Source organism: Arvicanthis niloticus, chromosome 25, assembly GCF_011762505.2.
Source record: "Arvicanthis niloticus isolate mArvNil1 chromosome 25, mArvNil1.pat.X, whole genome shotgun sequence".
NCBI lineage: Eukaryota > Metazoa > Chordata > Mammalia > Rodentia > Muridae > Arvicanthis > Arvicanthis niloticus.
The window spans coordinates 23,027,924-23,044,179 of record NC_133433.1 but is presented as its reverse complement, the minus strand read 5'-3'; the positions used below and the strand labels follow the sequence as shown (position 1 = coordinate 23,044,179).

Genomic DNA, 16,256 nt, shown 5'->3' with positions numbered 1-16,256 from the left:
ACTCATAGACAGGAGCCTTATATAATCCTCATCAGAGAGGCTCCATCCAGCAACTGATGGAAACAGATGCAGAATCCCATGGCTAAACATTAGGTGGAGATTGATGAATCCTTTGGAAGAGGAAGAGGAAAGATTTTAGGAATCAGAGAGGTCAAGAACACTACAAGAAAATAGCACATAGACTCACCTAACCAGGGCTCATAGGTACTTACAGAACCTGAACAGGGAATCTTGGAGCCTGCATGGGTATGACCCAGGTCCTCTGCATATGTTGCAGTTGTGTAGCTTGCTGCTTTGGGGACTCCTAATGGTGGGAGCAGGGTCTGTCTCTGACTCTATGTCTTCTTCTGGGACTCTTTTCCACCTACTGGGTTGCCTCATCCAGCTTTATGAATAGAAATACTCAGTTTTACTATGACTTGATATCCCACATTTGGTTGAAATATTAGATAGGGTTTCGCATCTCTGAGTCCACACAGGTACATTCCTGTGTACACGTGGAAACTGTCCTAGGAACACACGTGAAATTCAGAAATGTTTACTCCAGAATATTTTCTAACTTAAAACACTGAGAACATTTAATTTGAAATATGACCCCCAAATCATTTCCTTCTCCTATAAAAGCTTATGAGGATTAATCTTCCAGTCCTGAGCCAGGACTGTGAGCAGGAGAGCATAAACTTCTTTTCCTTTAGTTTACTTTGACATGCAACTAAAAGGTTAAGTGTGCTATATCTATGAGAAAAACATTTTTGATGTTTGACCAAAAAAATATATTTTTTTTTCAAGAAAGTCAAATAAGTCCAAGCAGCATATATGTAGATTTATGCCTCAAACCATCACAGGAAGAGTTCTGAAGGTTGAGGAGAATTCAGAAAGCAGTAAGAGAAAAAAGACCTGTCACTCAGATGGGAATATAATTAAAAATACCACCCCAGAACTGTAGATCCTAGAAGATAGAGGGTCATTCCTTGTTTGATAAAGACATTAATGAAGACATTCTATCCAGCAAAACCAAGTTTCATAGATAAGAGTGAAATGAAGACTTTATGTTTAAACAAAAACCATGAAAACATCCTGTAGTCTTGCCCCAAAGCAATGCTAATGGAAGATCCTCAGCCTAAAGCCTAGCGCTATCAGATACTGATCAGAACATATATTAAAATAACAAGAAAACACAAGGAAATGTAACTCAGTCATTGTAAAAGAGTGCTAAATGGGCAGTTCTTACTTATCGCTTAAAAGACAAGTATGTAAGACAAGACTGTATTGTATGATTAGACCTACAAGACACACATGCACAGCATTCTTGACAATAACAGCACAGAGGCACAAGGAAACAAAGCAAAACTAGAGCGAGAAAGTGACACAATCAGTAACTTGAATCCCTGGAATGAAATGAACATAAGGAGATTGGCAAATAAGACTAACTAAGAAACTCTGTAAATATGTATTTACTTTCTATTTAGTATGTAGAAAATCGTACAGATAATAATTCTAAAATATATTGTTGATATATCTATAAATGATGTAAGATACTATCTTTGGTCATATGACAAATAATATATATATTAATTATATTTATATTTATATTTATATATTACATATATAAATATATTTTTATATATTATACATATTTTTATATACTATAAATATTTTATGTATTATATTTATATATAATATATGTTATTTATATGCATATATTATATAAATATTTTATATAACATATATATATACATTTATATACATATGTTATATATGTGTGATATATATGTATATGTGTATATACATATATATATATATATATATATATATATATATGTATATACACATATATATCACAAAATAGCCATGGGGCTATTTTGGAATAACTAAGTAGATTATAATATTCAAATTGGTATAAATCTAAAATTAATTCTCAGTAATTAATACATATTCTAATTTCTGATATATATGTATATATATGTAGGAATATATACATATATATATTCCTAGAACAAACAACTAATAATATAAACTCAAATAGGAAAAATTATCTGTAATTAGAAAGTTATAAATATGTATACCCTTAACAACAGATCTAAAATACACAAATAAAGTAATAAAAGAATAAACAATTTAACAATAGTAGTTAAAGACTTCAATATTTACTTTCAATAATAAGCATAAGATTGACAATAATAATAGAAGACTTAACCAAAACTGTAAGTCAACTAGAATGAATAAGCATCTATAAAACACACCATACAAATGGAAAACAAGCATTTGTGGTCAACATCTCCATACCATTCTCCATGAGAAAGCCTATATAACTTGTAAAGGATCCAAATCGTACTAAATATATTGCCTAACCACAAAAAGTGAAATCATAAATGAATAGAAAAACTTAGAAACTCACAAATATGTACAGATTTAACAGCACACATCTAAGGGCAATTGGATTCAACATAACAGTGCAAATTGGGGAGAATAAATTGAAGTGAAAGAAAGTTATAAATTATCATTTCAAGGGCTGGAGAGATGGCTCAGTGGTTAAGAGCATTGATTGTTCTGCCAGAGGTCCTGAGTTCAATTCCCAGAAACCACATGGTGGCTCACAACCATCTGTAATGGGATTCGATGCACTCTTCTAGTATGTGTCTAAAGACAGCTGCAGTGTACTCATATTAAATAAATAAATGAATAAATAAATAAATAAATAAATAAATCTTATCCCTAAGACCTACATGGTAAAAAGAGAGACAACTCCTGAAAGTTGTTCTCTGACCTTCATGTGCATGTGTACGTTATGGCATGTATATATCCACACACATACAAACACACGCATTTTTTTCTCATGTAAAAAAGACTGACGTTGTTTTGGCTGACAAACCTTCTAAGAACAATATCCCCTTACATACCATTAAGATCATTGATGACTACAACTCAGATATACTTTTATATGGAAAGGTATTTCTGCTTGTTGCCTTTACTGTAAAAATATAAAGACTTGTGGAAGTCACCATATATTCCTAACAGCTTCCCTCACTTCTGTTCCAGAAAGCTCAGATCCCATTGCAAAACTTTGGATTTTCTTTCCCAGGCATCATCAAAGTAATGTAGATTTGAGAATAGTTATTTACAGTTTTATTGATGGATGAATTAGACTTTCAAAACCATTCATATAAACACACACTAATGTTTCTATTCTGAATCAGTTGCAATTATCACTTGAGGGGATTTTCATACACAAAAATATTGGTTGGACTTACTGGCACATAGCAACTCTAACAGAGTCAGGCAGATCCCTGAGAGGTTAAGGCCAGTCTGGTTTACACAGAGATGTGCAAGACCACCAGAGCTACATAGTGAAAATTTCTCTCAAAAAAGGGAGCCAAAAACATAGAAAGAATATAAAGCCCCTATAAAAGTACTTTTTATTTGACAGATGTAAGTGTCATCTCAGAGGCTTACTGCTGAATAAAATCACCCTTTCTAGTTCTTTCTGATGTCTGGCTGGCTGATTCAACCCAGCTGTTCTGACTCAAACTCATCTCCAAGGTGACTAATTCAAACTGGATTCTCTTGGCTTCTCACTGAATTGCTCTGCTTGGATAAACTGCCTCTTAAGTTCCACAAACTGAACCATATTGCTGCAGGAACTGAATGGAACTGAACAGAACTGCACAAACTCAACTGAACTCAACTGGATTCAACTGAACTGCACTGAACTCAACTGAATTCAACTGAACTGCACCAAATTCCACTCAATTGAACAACACTGTGTTGCCTGAACTCAACTGAACTGTACTCCCTAAACTGTCCTCATCCCTACATGTCCTGGTCTCCTTAGAGTTTGGCATATCCTATCTCTGACTCATTCTGTCAAATCTTTCTCTGATTTGTAACTTTGTCTACCCTTTGATTAGACATCACTTTCAGCTACCTCCTTCTGCAAACTAACATTACCTACATTGTTAAGGTTTAAGGGTATGCACTAAGGGCATATTGTATTCCAACCAGAGGGATTATATTATTCTGGCTGGATCACACAAATCTAGAAAGTCTTTGGATGTGATCTCTTTCCAGAGCAGCCATGTTACTGGATTAAATTTCCTCTACAAAACTCACCATGGATATTAATCTTAAATGGTCATTTAAGAAAAAACTCAAAAATTAAATTTGATTGCTTTATGAAATTCTTATGAGAGCTAGATATCACTCTGGAAGACAATTATATTAGTTTTGTTGTTACATTTTCCACTTCATATGTTTCAGAGTAAGATGGGTAGAGACTATAGGAAGGATGAGACATAAAAATTCAAGTTCAGGTCAGCTCTGTAGGAGTGGAGACCTAGACCCCTATGCATGACTGTGTCTCAATCACTGGTCTACCAAAGTAGCACTAGGAGAACCATTTAACTGGCCACCCAAAAAGGCCTTTCAATCTAGTTCATTAGCTATAAACTGTGATGTCCCCATAGCCATGGCTAAATGTGGATCTCACAGTGCTAGCTTGGAAGATGTAAAGATTTCAATTGCAGGGTTCATTTTTTGTTTGTTTGTTTAACCTATATTTTAACATTTTCATTTTAGTAAATAACAAAAGCTTCAAAACTGCAGGATCCAGGCCCTCTCTCTGTCATCAGAGGCCATGCGTGTGGCTGCTCTGTTTTGTTCCAGAGATACTGACCCTTCTTGTATCTCACCTCCCACATGACCATGGCTCTAGTTTTCCTTCCTGCCCAAGACTCTATGTTTAACTTCCTTTGCTTCTGTTTTAAGGGAGGTCTCTTGTGATTTTTATTTGTATTGTTTTCCTTAATGTGGCCATTGCCCAACAGATCTAAAACCTCTGAATGGGTGCTTATTCTAGCTACCAGTCCACAATCCCTCCAAACTGAGATTGTTATTTTGAAGTTGTTTCTTTTTGTAACAATTAAAACAGCCAATAAAGTTTATTTGGGAAGTTCTTATTTCTTCCATTATCTCTACCACTTTACACCATTCTGTCATATAGCACTAGAGTATGACTAAGGATGAGCTTAATTGAAAAAAAAAAAGGAAAGATGACCCTTATCTTTCCTCACCACAGAAGTGCAATCTGTAAAGTATTTTGAAGACTTACAAAATGTACAATACTAAATTAACATAGTATACTAATGGATTTATATTTCTATTAGGGAAACAAAGCTATTACTGGTATGCTGTCCCCATCTTTCTTCCTATTCATTTTTATGCTATTCTTAACTGTATAGAAGCCATACTTTCAGATGTGCCATAACTATATTAGATTCAATTAAATTCTTTTTTTAAAATAATACAGAAAATATTGTTGCATTAACTTCAAAATTTTTTCCATGACAAAGCAGTTTAACATTAAATTTGGTGCGATTATTGAAAAAAACACGAGATAATTTTTATGACTCCTTCATATTGTATTTTGATGTTCTAAGCTGTTGCAGATCAAAATTCTTTATTACCAAGAAATATACTAGTGAGCATATTTTCTAATACAGACAGGAAATAAATGAATGACTTGGCTCTGGGAATGTGTTTTTCTTATCTCATATTGATATATGATACAGTCATATTAATAAGTCTGAAAACTACTTTTATTCTTTCTATACGTAAGCAACAAGCAGTATGTGCAAAAGTATGAATTCCAGAAGCTGTGGTGTGTGCATACACACTGATTTTCTTTACAGTGAACAGCCACTTCTAATATTTCATAACAGCATGTTTACAGACAATGGTCACAGATATCCATCAAAGCTGATGTAACTGAAGATAATGCAGGCTCGAGGGTTAAAACGAAGCTGCCACCCAAGAGTTTCCACTCCTCATCAAAGGACTCCGTGGGACCATTGTCTTCTTCCTTCAGTCAAAGAGAACAAAGCGGTGAGGTTATTTGCATCCTTCCATAGCATCTGAAAAGCCTTTCTAAAGTCCAACTGAATATAGTAGAAATCAAATATAAGATAATGCAGAAATTTTAAAATATCTTCACAGGTTTGCTCTCTGTGCTATTTTCTAACATAGCCTACCATAAATTTATTTCTATGTCAGACTGAATTAAAATACAATGTCAAAGCCATGGATATTTTCAACTAAATTGTTACTTGAGTTATAAATTAAATACTTACATGTTAGTTTTCATAAAAATAAAGCTTTAAATTGCTAACAATTTCATGTCTTATAAACATAATCAATAATAACTATTTCTTCCTAGTCATACAGCATCTTGAAGGTCCTAGTAATTTTATGGTTGAATGTAGAATAATACATTGGACAGTACTTTGGGAACATAACAAACCACAGGTTTCCCAATGTAGTGGTTTGAATGAGAATGGCCCCCACAGGCTCATATGTTTGAATACTTGGTTTCCAGTTGAGGAGCTATTTGGGAAGGCTTAGGAGGTATGTAGAGACGGGCTTTGCGTTTTTATATTCAGCTTTCACTGCCTTGTTGTATCTCAAGGTTCTAAACTACTGCTATAGAGTCATGCCTGCCTGACTGCTGTCAGGTTCCCCAGCATGGAACCAGGAGCCCTAAATTAAATATTTTCTTTTATAGGTTGCTTTGCCCATGGTGTTTTGTTATAGCAATTGAAAAGCAACTAAGATACTCATTTAGAAAAAAATAATGTCAGCTAAGACTAGAATCCAACATCCTACTGGAATGTTGATATTGATATGCTCATGTAGATTCCCGGTATCATAGTTTCAGACAATAGCTGTTTATTCAAAGATGCAGAATGCCTCAGTGGTACAGCACTTCCCCAGTATGTGATTCAATCCTTCAACACCACAAAACGAAAAGAAAAGCTAAGGATTCAATAAGCTTTTTGAGAGAGAATATTTCTAGAAATTGATAACAAAGACAAAGCCACCTGGCCATTCTTATGCACAAGAATATTCACCACGACCACCACCATCACCACCACCACAGTGAAAACTGTAAACACTGGCACAACAGAATACATCAGAATTATCCATATGGTATCACCGTTCTATCAGTCCATATGTCTGTATACACTTGCAAGTCATGAACGTACACATATAAGCACACAGGTAGTTTATAAAACAAAGGTTTACAACATGGAGGTATATAGTTTCAAACTATAGTTCAAACAAATAATATTCTACAGCCTTTAAAAATATTTCAAATTGACAGATTACATTCACACACTAACCATCTACAGCGTGATGTTCTGAAATATATTGTAGAACAGGTAAATCAAGCTGAGCTGTAGAAGTCTTACCTCATACTGTTGTCATTTTGTGGGGAGAACACTTAAAATCTATTATTTCCATTTTCCAATAATACATCATTTTAAACTACAGTCACAATGACATTCTCTTGAAAGCATCCTTAATTTAAACTTTAAAATATTGGCCAATATCTTCTGACTCCTTCTCCCATCATATCTATAATATTGAACCTCAGACATCTGATTTTTCAAGGGTAAATAAGATATTGTCAAGATGCATATTTTGACAATAATAAACACAAGGATTACAAATGAAAATACATGAAACTGACTGCTAATCAAATCAGTGCATTTCAGAGGTAAAAGAAATTTAATGAACATGCATTCATTTTCTGCAAAGGAAACAACAAAATTGAATCTGTCCCAAAATGTGTTCCTAACAGTACCAAAAGCTGGTTGGGAAAATAAATGTCCCAAAACCCCATGGAGACTCTGGTAATAGAATTCTTTAACTCAAAACCATCAGGATCTCTTTGCTAACTTGCACTGTAAATGTCTAAATAGATGTTATATTCAGGATGGGGACACTCTTTACTGACTTAAGAGATCTCCCCATGGACCAGAGCTTTATAGAACTCATTTGGGATAGGTTGGTCTACAAACTTTATCTGAAGTTCATAAAAGAAAATTTTACTTGAATATCTTAATTTCTAATAAATTTTAACCTCCAGACATCAACTAACAAAATATGAATCTGTAATAGTCCATCAGTTTGAGATTCAGACCTTACCTCATATGATATGTCCACAATGCAAAGGCTTACATGTTTCCTGGTTCGCTCCAGGGGCGTGACTGAAAGGTTCTCAGCAAATGCCTATGGCATTCTAATTTATCTTGGCATGTGATGTAAGGATGCTTACTCTGCTAAAACTTGCCCATAGATGATGCTAGAAATAATACCTGCCGGGTTTTTTGTTTGTTTGTTTGTTTCTGTTTAGATTTTCATTATCTGTGTCTTTCCAACAAGTAAAATGATACCTTCTAAGGTGCTGGGGACATAGTTCATTTGTTAAAGAGCTTATTTTGCAACCATGAGGTATCGAGTTCCATTCCCAGAACCCTGTAAAAATCCCAAGTTTGGTAGTGTGCACTTATAAACCAGCATTGGGGTGGCAGAGACAGGTGATCCCTTGGGTTCATCACTCAGTCAGCCTCACGTAATCAATGAGTTAGTTGCAGGCTGTGATGCCCTTTCTTAATAGAGACGTCAGCAACTAAGAGGCACTCTATGCTGATCTCTGGCACCCTCTGAGGCCGGAGATCACAGTTCCTGCCTTGCAGGGTTTATGAGAATGAAATTCTGCCAGGGGCCAATGTGTTGAGCACACTGCCCCCAGGATGGAAGCCCACCTACCAGTAACTATGTCAGGTGTTTCCAAAGCATCTCACCTGATGTTCTGTGCACCAAAATAAATGTGAAACATGGCTCAGTATTTTCCAACATGATAGCAGATGTTTGAAATTTTCTGTATTTCACAGAATGTTCTAAAGGGATGGAAATATGATAGGTCTCGTCTGGGCCATTTCAAAACTTCCCACCATACTACCTGACCAAATGGTCCAAAGAGGAGTGTAGATGTGCATGTGTGTGCACATTGCACATACATGCACATGCATATAAGTATGATGAAACAACAGCAGCAGGTGTTCTATTTAATGTTTTTATTTGTATCAGAATTATATTTAGGCTATTTAAACAATTACATAAGTAAAAATATTTGCTATGTAGACTATGTGTCGTCTGTCTCACAGGTCAGCAACTTTCTAATCAGTTCTTTCCATAAAAAGATTTTACGAACATCTCAGATCATGATCCTCTAAGCCTACCATCCAATTTGTTTAAGTATTACCTGTTGACTTTACACAAATACATAAATCCTTACCACATCCCACCCAGCAAATATATTTATACTGAAATTTTGGTTGAATTGATTATTTTATAGTATACTAATGATAAATATCATTCAGAATGAAACTATGTGCTTCATTAGATTTTTTTGCCCTGCATGTTGCTTTCTCTGAATTGAATAATCACCTTGAAATTTTTTATAATTACTTGAATTCAATGTCATTTACTAATTGTCCTATTTGCTTCAAGAGGTTAAGACATATCTTGTGGCTGGGCAGTGGTGGCGCACACTTTTAATCCCAGCACTTCGGAGGCAGAGGCAGTCAGATTTCTAAGTTTGAGGCCAGCCTGGGCTACAGAGTGAGCTCCAGGACAGCCAGGGCTACACAGAGAAACCCTGTCTCGAACCCCCCCCCCCCCAAAAAAAGACATATCTTGTGACTGAGAGAGTGAATACATCTTTAAATCCTAGCACTTGTGAGGTAGATAGAGGTAGGTCTCCTCAGATCAAGGCATGTCAGGCTTCACCATGAGCGCCTGTCTCTGCATTTGCATCTCTGTGGAAACTTCTTCCAGAAGCTCATATCCAACTCATTCACATTTGCACTGACTGATTCTGTCTCTGATCTCACTCCACTGCCATCCTGGGCATGTGCCTTGTTGGTCAGATGGACAGCTGCACCAGACACTGCACCACAGCCTGGGTGGAGAGGAAGAAACCAGAAGTGCTGAGTTCTCAGGAACTAGCTCCTCCACCCTGTGTTAGTGAGGCATCCAAGTTCCCTATTACCAGCTCTTGGCCACTCTCTCCACAGGGTATTTCTAAGCATCTGCCAGGCTTTGGAAGGGAATTTTAAGATATATTCTCAAGTGGTATTCAACCAACACAGCTACCACAAGCTTCTTTGCCTTCTGATGTCCAGTGGCATCTGAGGCAAATTCACAGTCCTCTGAGCTCAGCAGGGAAACCTCCATCGCCACACCCCATGGTCACACCACCACATGCTTCCAGCCTGTAGAGTGCTGCTGCCTGTGTCTTTCCTCTTGCTTTCTCATCCTTCTGAGTTTGTATATTTAAAGAAATTCTCTTTTCTATTATTTTAATGCAATTTATGGTTAAAAAATGCCAATGCTCAATCAGTGATCATTATTTATGACAAACATTCCCTTTGATGCATTCCGTGTATTTTCTAAATTCTTTCTGATAACCATATCATCAGGTCATCAGAACATGAATCTGTTCGATAAAAGAATCTAAAGAAATGGCAAACAAACAGAGGTAATCAGGCTTGCATTCTCTGCTTTGGGATGTCTTCCAAATATCCTCTTGTCTAATATAAACAGGGAAAAAAACTAAAATGTAGAGAAAATTTTCTGTTCTTCAATGGTTATTATTCACAATAATGACCTTGAAGTATAACCACATTCTAAAGTCTGTTAAATCATCAATTCTTTCAATATAATTACAACAGATGTTATCTTTCACATGCCTATTTTGAACTTTAATTTGTCTTTTACTAAGAGACCCCAGGGAATGAAGACAATTCAGATCCCTTTAGGGAGTTTTCTGGAAAGCTACGAACAATACAATTGCATGTGTGTGCACATCCTGCCCCTCAGAGGCTGCTGAAGGTTAGACTCAGCTAACTGACTACCTACAAAACTACCCCTTTTAACAATAATTCAAAATTGAGTCTCCAAAATGGGAAGTTTTCAGAAATGGTAACATGGAGGTAGTAATAGCCGGCAGCTAAAAGCACCTGTTCTTCAGAGGACCTAGAATATGGTGGATCAGAAAACCACTCCAAAAGTCAGTTCCAGGGATCCACATTCTTCCTCTGACACCAAAAGTACCAGGCACACACATACTGTACACACATACATGAGCACCAGACACACATATAGTACACACACGTACAAGACCACCAGGCACACACACAGTACACACACATATATGAGCACCAGGCACATACATAGTATACACACATACATGAGCACCAGACACACACACAGTACACACACATACATGAGCACCAGGCAGGTGCATAGCACACACACATACATGAGCACCAGACACATATATAGTACATGCACATACATAAGCACCAGACACACGCATAGTACACACACACACACACACACACACACACATACATGAGCACCAAGCATACACATAGTACACATACATACAGGTAGGCAAAACACTCACACCCTCACACACACAAAATAAATAAATCTAAAAAAAAAAATGTTTAATATAAAAAACTAAAAAATAGTGATGTGCTAAGAATGAGAACCCTTTTTAAGTGGCCATTTTCCTTGGCACTAGGGCCACATCCTGGAGTGGATTGCACAAGTTCCTTCAATGTGAACATGCCTGCACACACCTGCCTTGGACATAGCCTAAAAGCTACTTCAGAGAGCTCAGAGCAGTAGTGCATAAAAGAAAAAGACTAAAACTCAATGTGGGTCTATTGTAAGCAATGACACCTAGTTATCTGCTTTTTCCATAGCTACTAATCACAGAAAGGAAAACAAAAAAATATCAAAGAAGAGAAAGGGAGAGCTCAGGAGTGGCAATCTTTCTGAATCCTCCAAGCAAAGACACTGGAAAACAAGCCTCTGGGTTTAGAGATCCAAGTGCATCAAGAAATAAGGACAGCAGACACCACAACAAATGATTTAACAGTCTACAGAAGTACCCGTTGTACCCAGTAGTGCAATGGAGTAGGAATGATTCAAATTAGAAGTATGTCCTTCCAGTCTGGACTCAAGCACTGAGCAGATTCCAGGCGGCAGCTCTGCACCCAATCTCACAAAACCCAGAGGAAATGAGGCTCCCAGGACCTCTAACCTAGGAAGTGTCTTAGGTAAGGAGACAGCAACACCCGCCACAAACAAGGAGTAACTGGGACCCACTGGGACCCAGGAATTCACTCCTAGCCCAGAGCACTGGTTCCTTCCAGTCTGTGCCCAAGCACTGAGCAGATCTTGGGCCTCAGCTCTAACCCCAGTAGGAACACCCACTCCACACAGTTCTGATACAACCAGGATAATAGGAAAGACAGGCTCCAGTCAGAGACAGGGCAGGTAGCACTAAGGAGATACAGATAACTAAAGGCAAGCACAAGAACAAAAACATCAGCAACCCAGGGTACTTGGCATCATCAGAACCTAGTTCTCCCACATTAGAAAGTCCTGGATTCACCATATCACCAGGAAAAAAAGATTCAGATTTAAAATCACTTCTAATGATGATGATAGAGGATTTTAAGAAGGACATAAATAACACTCTCAAAGAAATTGAGAACAAAGGTAAATAGGTAGAAGCCCTTAAAAAGGAAACACAAAAATCCCTTAAAGAATTACAAGAGAACACAAGCAAACAGGTAAAGGAATTGAACAAAACCATTCAGGATATAAAAATGGAAGTAGAAACAATAAAGAAATCACAAAGTAAGACTACCCTGGAGATAGAAAGCCTAGGAAAGAAATCGGGAGTCATAGACGCAAGCATCACCAACAGAATATAAGAGATAGAAGAGAGAATCTCAGGTGCAGAAAATACCATAGAAAATATAGACACGACTGACAAAGAAAACATAAAATGCAAAAATTTCTTAACACAAAATATCTAGGAAATGCAGGACACAATGAGAAGACCAAACCTAAGGATAATAGGTAACGTAAAGAAAGGAAAGGACTCATGGCTCCACCTGTATAAGTAGTTGAGGGTGGCCTTGTCAGGCATCAGTGGAAGTGGAGGGCCTTGGTGCCTTAAAGTTTGGATTCCCTAGTGTTGGGGAATTCAAGAGCAGGAACGCAGGAATGGGAGGATGGTGGGAGCACAGCCTCATAGAAATAGGAGGAGGGGGGATGGGATAAGGGATTTGGGGAGGGAATGGGAGAGGAGATAACATTGAAAGGTAAATAAATAAAATATCCAACTTAAAATAAACAGATATTAGGTCTGGCAATTGTAGTTGAGCAGTCAAGACTTTTTGTCAACAGTTTATTACAGGGATTTCATATAATCCTCAAGGACAAGGTATTATGAAAGAGGCCCATGGAACTTTAAAAAGATTATTGAGACATACTGTTGCTAAGACAAAGAATGATACCAACCTGTGAGCTTGCAGAGTGCCCTGACAAGAGTGACTGGGGAGCTGTATTTTTTTGTTTTTGGTTTGAGAGACTTTTAATGACTGCTTCTATCTCACTAGATTTTATAGTTTTAATTTGCTTATCTGGTATTGATTTAACTTGGGTAAGTAATATGAGTGAAGAAAATTATCTAAACATAACCAATTATTGCATATATTGTTTCAATCAGATAAGAGAAAAATAATCCAAACTACTGTAAAAAGAAGACATAATGAAGAACTAGGATGCAAAGTGTTTATTGCATTTCAAAAAAACAAAACAACAACAAACCAGTTTTAAGAGCCACCCTTAATGTAATGCTATAAACATAAATTTTCAGTATCCTAAAAGCATTTTTTTGCAGATTTGAGAAGAAAAAATTTCACATATCAAATATGCAAAGGCCTCATTGACCTCATGAAATGTAAAAGTCTTTATGAGATACAAATATGAATTAAGGAAGGGATTCTGCCATGTTTAAGCTGAATGTTGTGGGCAAGTCATATTCCCTATGTTTGACTTCCTCATCTGAAAGACAGAAGGAATAATACTACTTCACACAGTTGTTGAGAACATTAGCCAAGAGGCAATGTCTGTCTGAAATAATCTTGTGATGAATAAAGCTTCTCAGATACTGTTGGGTAAGATATTTTATAAACTAAATACAAGGAAAAATAAACTTTAAAATAGTCCTTAGGAAGATGAAATAAATTTCCTTAAAGAGGAAATGAATAAATTCCTTAAAGAAATCCAGAAAAAAAAAAATCCACAGTTAAACATTGGGAAAAAAATGGCAAAGGGATCAACAAAACCAAAACTGAAGGAATTCTGGAAATGAAAAAAATTAGGAATTCAAACAGCAACAACAGAGCCAAGCTTCACCAACAGCATACATACAACAGCAACAGTCCTGGGAATACTTTTATTCCTGCCCATTGTGTTAAAGCTTATCTTTAACAACATCAACATGTTGGCAGCCAAAGTACATGATTTACACCTGAAAATGGACCCCCCAGACATAGTTATTAAATTAACAGGCTGCTAAGCCAAGGACGGGTAAGATTCTGCACAGAGCCTTACCAACCTAAGACAGAAGTGCATTGCTTTGATAATGCATATTCCATGATGGGTAAGGAAGGCATTCTCATCAGAACAACCTAAGACAGGCTCAGTCTTGTTAATGAAATAAAAAAAGGGGAGGGGGAGAGGTAGAGAGCCTTTGAAGGCTGTTTGGCAAGAAGCTGACATGAGCCAAGGACAAGGAAAGGGGCTGCTTGACAGGAATATGACATTGACCAAGAACAAGGAAGTAGGCTTCAAGCAAAAATATAACATTAGACTAGAACAAAGAAGTAATTTCAGGTAGGAGTCTAAATCATAGGCTACAACAAAGAAGTAATCTCAGGCAGGAATCTAAATATTAGGCCAAAACAAAAAAGTAATTTCAGACAGGAATCTAAATTTTAGACTAGAACAAGGAAGTAGGCTTCAGACATGAAAATGACCATGGGCTAGGATAGGGAAGTAGGCTCAGATACTTTGGTTATCCTGAGAAGCCCTTAGAAATAGTGATCACGGGAGTGTTCACATAACTGGGTTTATTGCCTTGTTTTTTTCTTTGACTGTGTTTATTTTATTGCTTATTCCTCAACTATTTGCATCTACTGTATTGCTAGACCCTCAACCTAGAACTGACCTTAATACATTCATGTAATTAAAATGGTATAAAAGCATAAAGAAAGATGGGGTATAGGAATAGGGTGCTCTAGGGTGGGGAAATGGGGAAAAGGGATGACATCTGTATTGTAAATAAATACAATATCCAATAAAAAAGATATACATACAGTTTTATCATCTACCAATAATGAAAATGCATTTGCATATGAATGAGACAAATATATGACCTTATTTTTTGAAAGAATTAAATTTTGACAGAATATTTGATATTGCAGGAGATGGCATCATCAATGTTTTTCTGAATTGATCACTATTTTGATTTTGTAATTGTCAGTGCTGAGAATACTACTCTGCATGACAAAAGTACATTAAGAACCATTTCAGAAATAATAAATTTTGTCTTAATTTTAATAAAAAATTTCTTTCATTAAAAAATTAGAAATACATAAAATTATCACAATTGACAAATACTACTACTAAGGTTTACCTAGACGACTCCAAAAAAAAAAAAAAAAAAAAAAAAGAAAGAAAGAAAGAAAGAAAGAAAGAGAAATTGGCCGTTATTAGGCACTAAATGAAAGAATCACTAGAAAAGCGGGAAACCTAACAAATTATGTTTCCCACAGAACATTAATCAATATGAAAACAAAATGGAAAAAGATACCAGTCAACTAGTCAATATGGACATAGCCACCATCATGGTAGTGAGTGCCCATGCTTCATAAGTGCTAATCTGCTTAATATTGCCTTTTACCTTAGCTTGTGAACTCCTCAGTCCTTAGTCCTCAGTCCTCAGTCCTCAGTCCTTAGTCCTTAGTCCTTAGTCCTCAAACAGCTCTAGAAACTTAAACCACTTGGTGTTTCCACTTCATTTATGAAAGCTAAATGACTACTGATAATTTGCCCAAGTAGGGGAGACAGTAAAGAAGCTTGCTCACCATCACTGTGTTCGCTGGTCAGCCATACTCCTGTTGGCTCTGCCCAAATATACCACAAGAGTAGCCTCAATAAAAGAACAAAATATATAAAACATAGTCTAAAAATATATGCATGACATAAAAATGATAGTGATTGTACTGAACAAATATCTACCCTTTGTTCCTCAATACTATAAAGAAACTCCCATAAGTGATTGTGCCACACAAGTCACACACTCTGCTAGCCTTCCTTCAGTTTTCTCATTGTATTTTGTTACTCTCTTTTGTTACTTCCAGCCATCTAATAAAATAATTCTATAGTTTATCTGGAAATTTTAAAGATGTGAGAACAGATAGATGAGACTGGGAAGGGACTATGTGTACTCAGATGTCACAGGCTCTACTGTTGGTGCTTAT

General features: G+C 36.4%; 1 protein-coding gene across 1 annotated transcript in view; it reads right to left on the bottom strand.

Moving 5' to 3' along the window:
- Positions 1 to 5,576: 5,576 nt before the first annotated feature.
- Ca8 (carbonic anhydrase 8) overlaps positions 5,577 to 16,256 on the bottom strand; it is a 92,998-nt gene continuing 82,318 nt past the window's right edge. The window contains exon 9 of the mRNA XM_076924234.1: positions 5,577 to 5,857. The gene's annotated coding sequence lies outside the window, so the exon portion shown is untranslated. The remainder of the gene's footprint in view (positions 5,858 to 16,256) is intronic.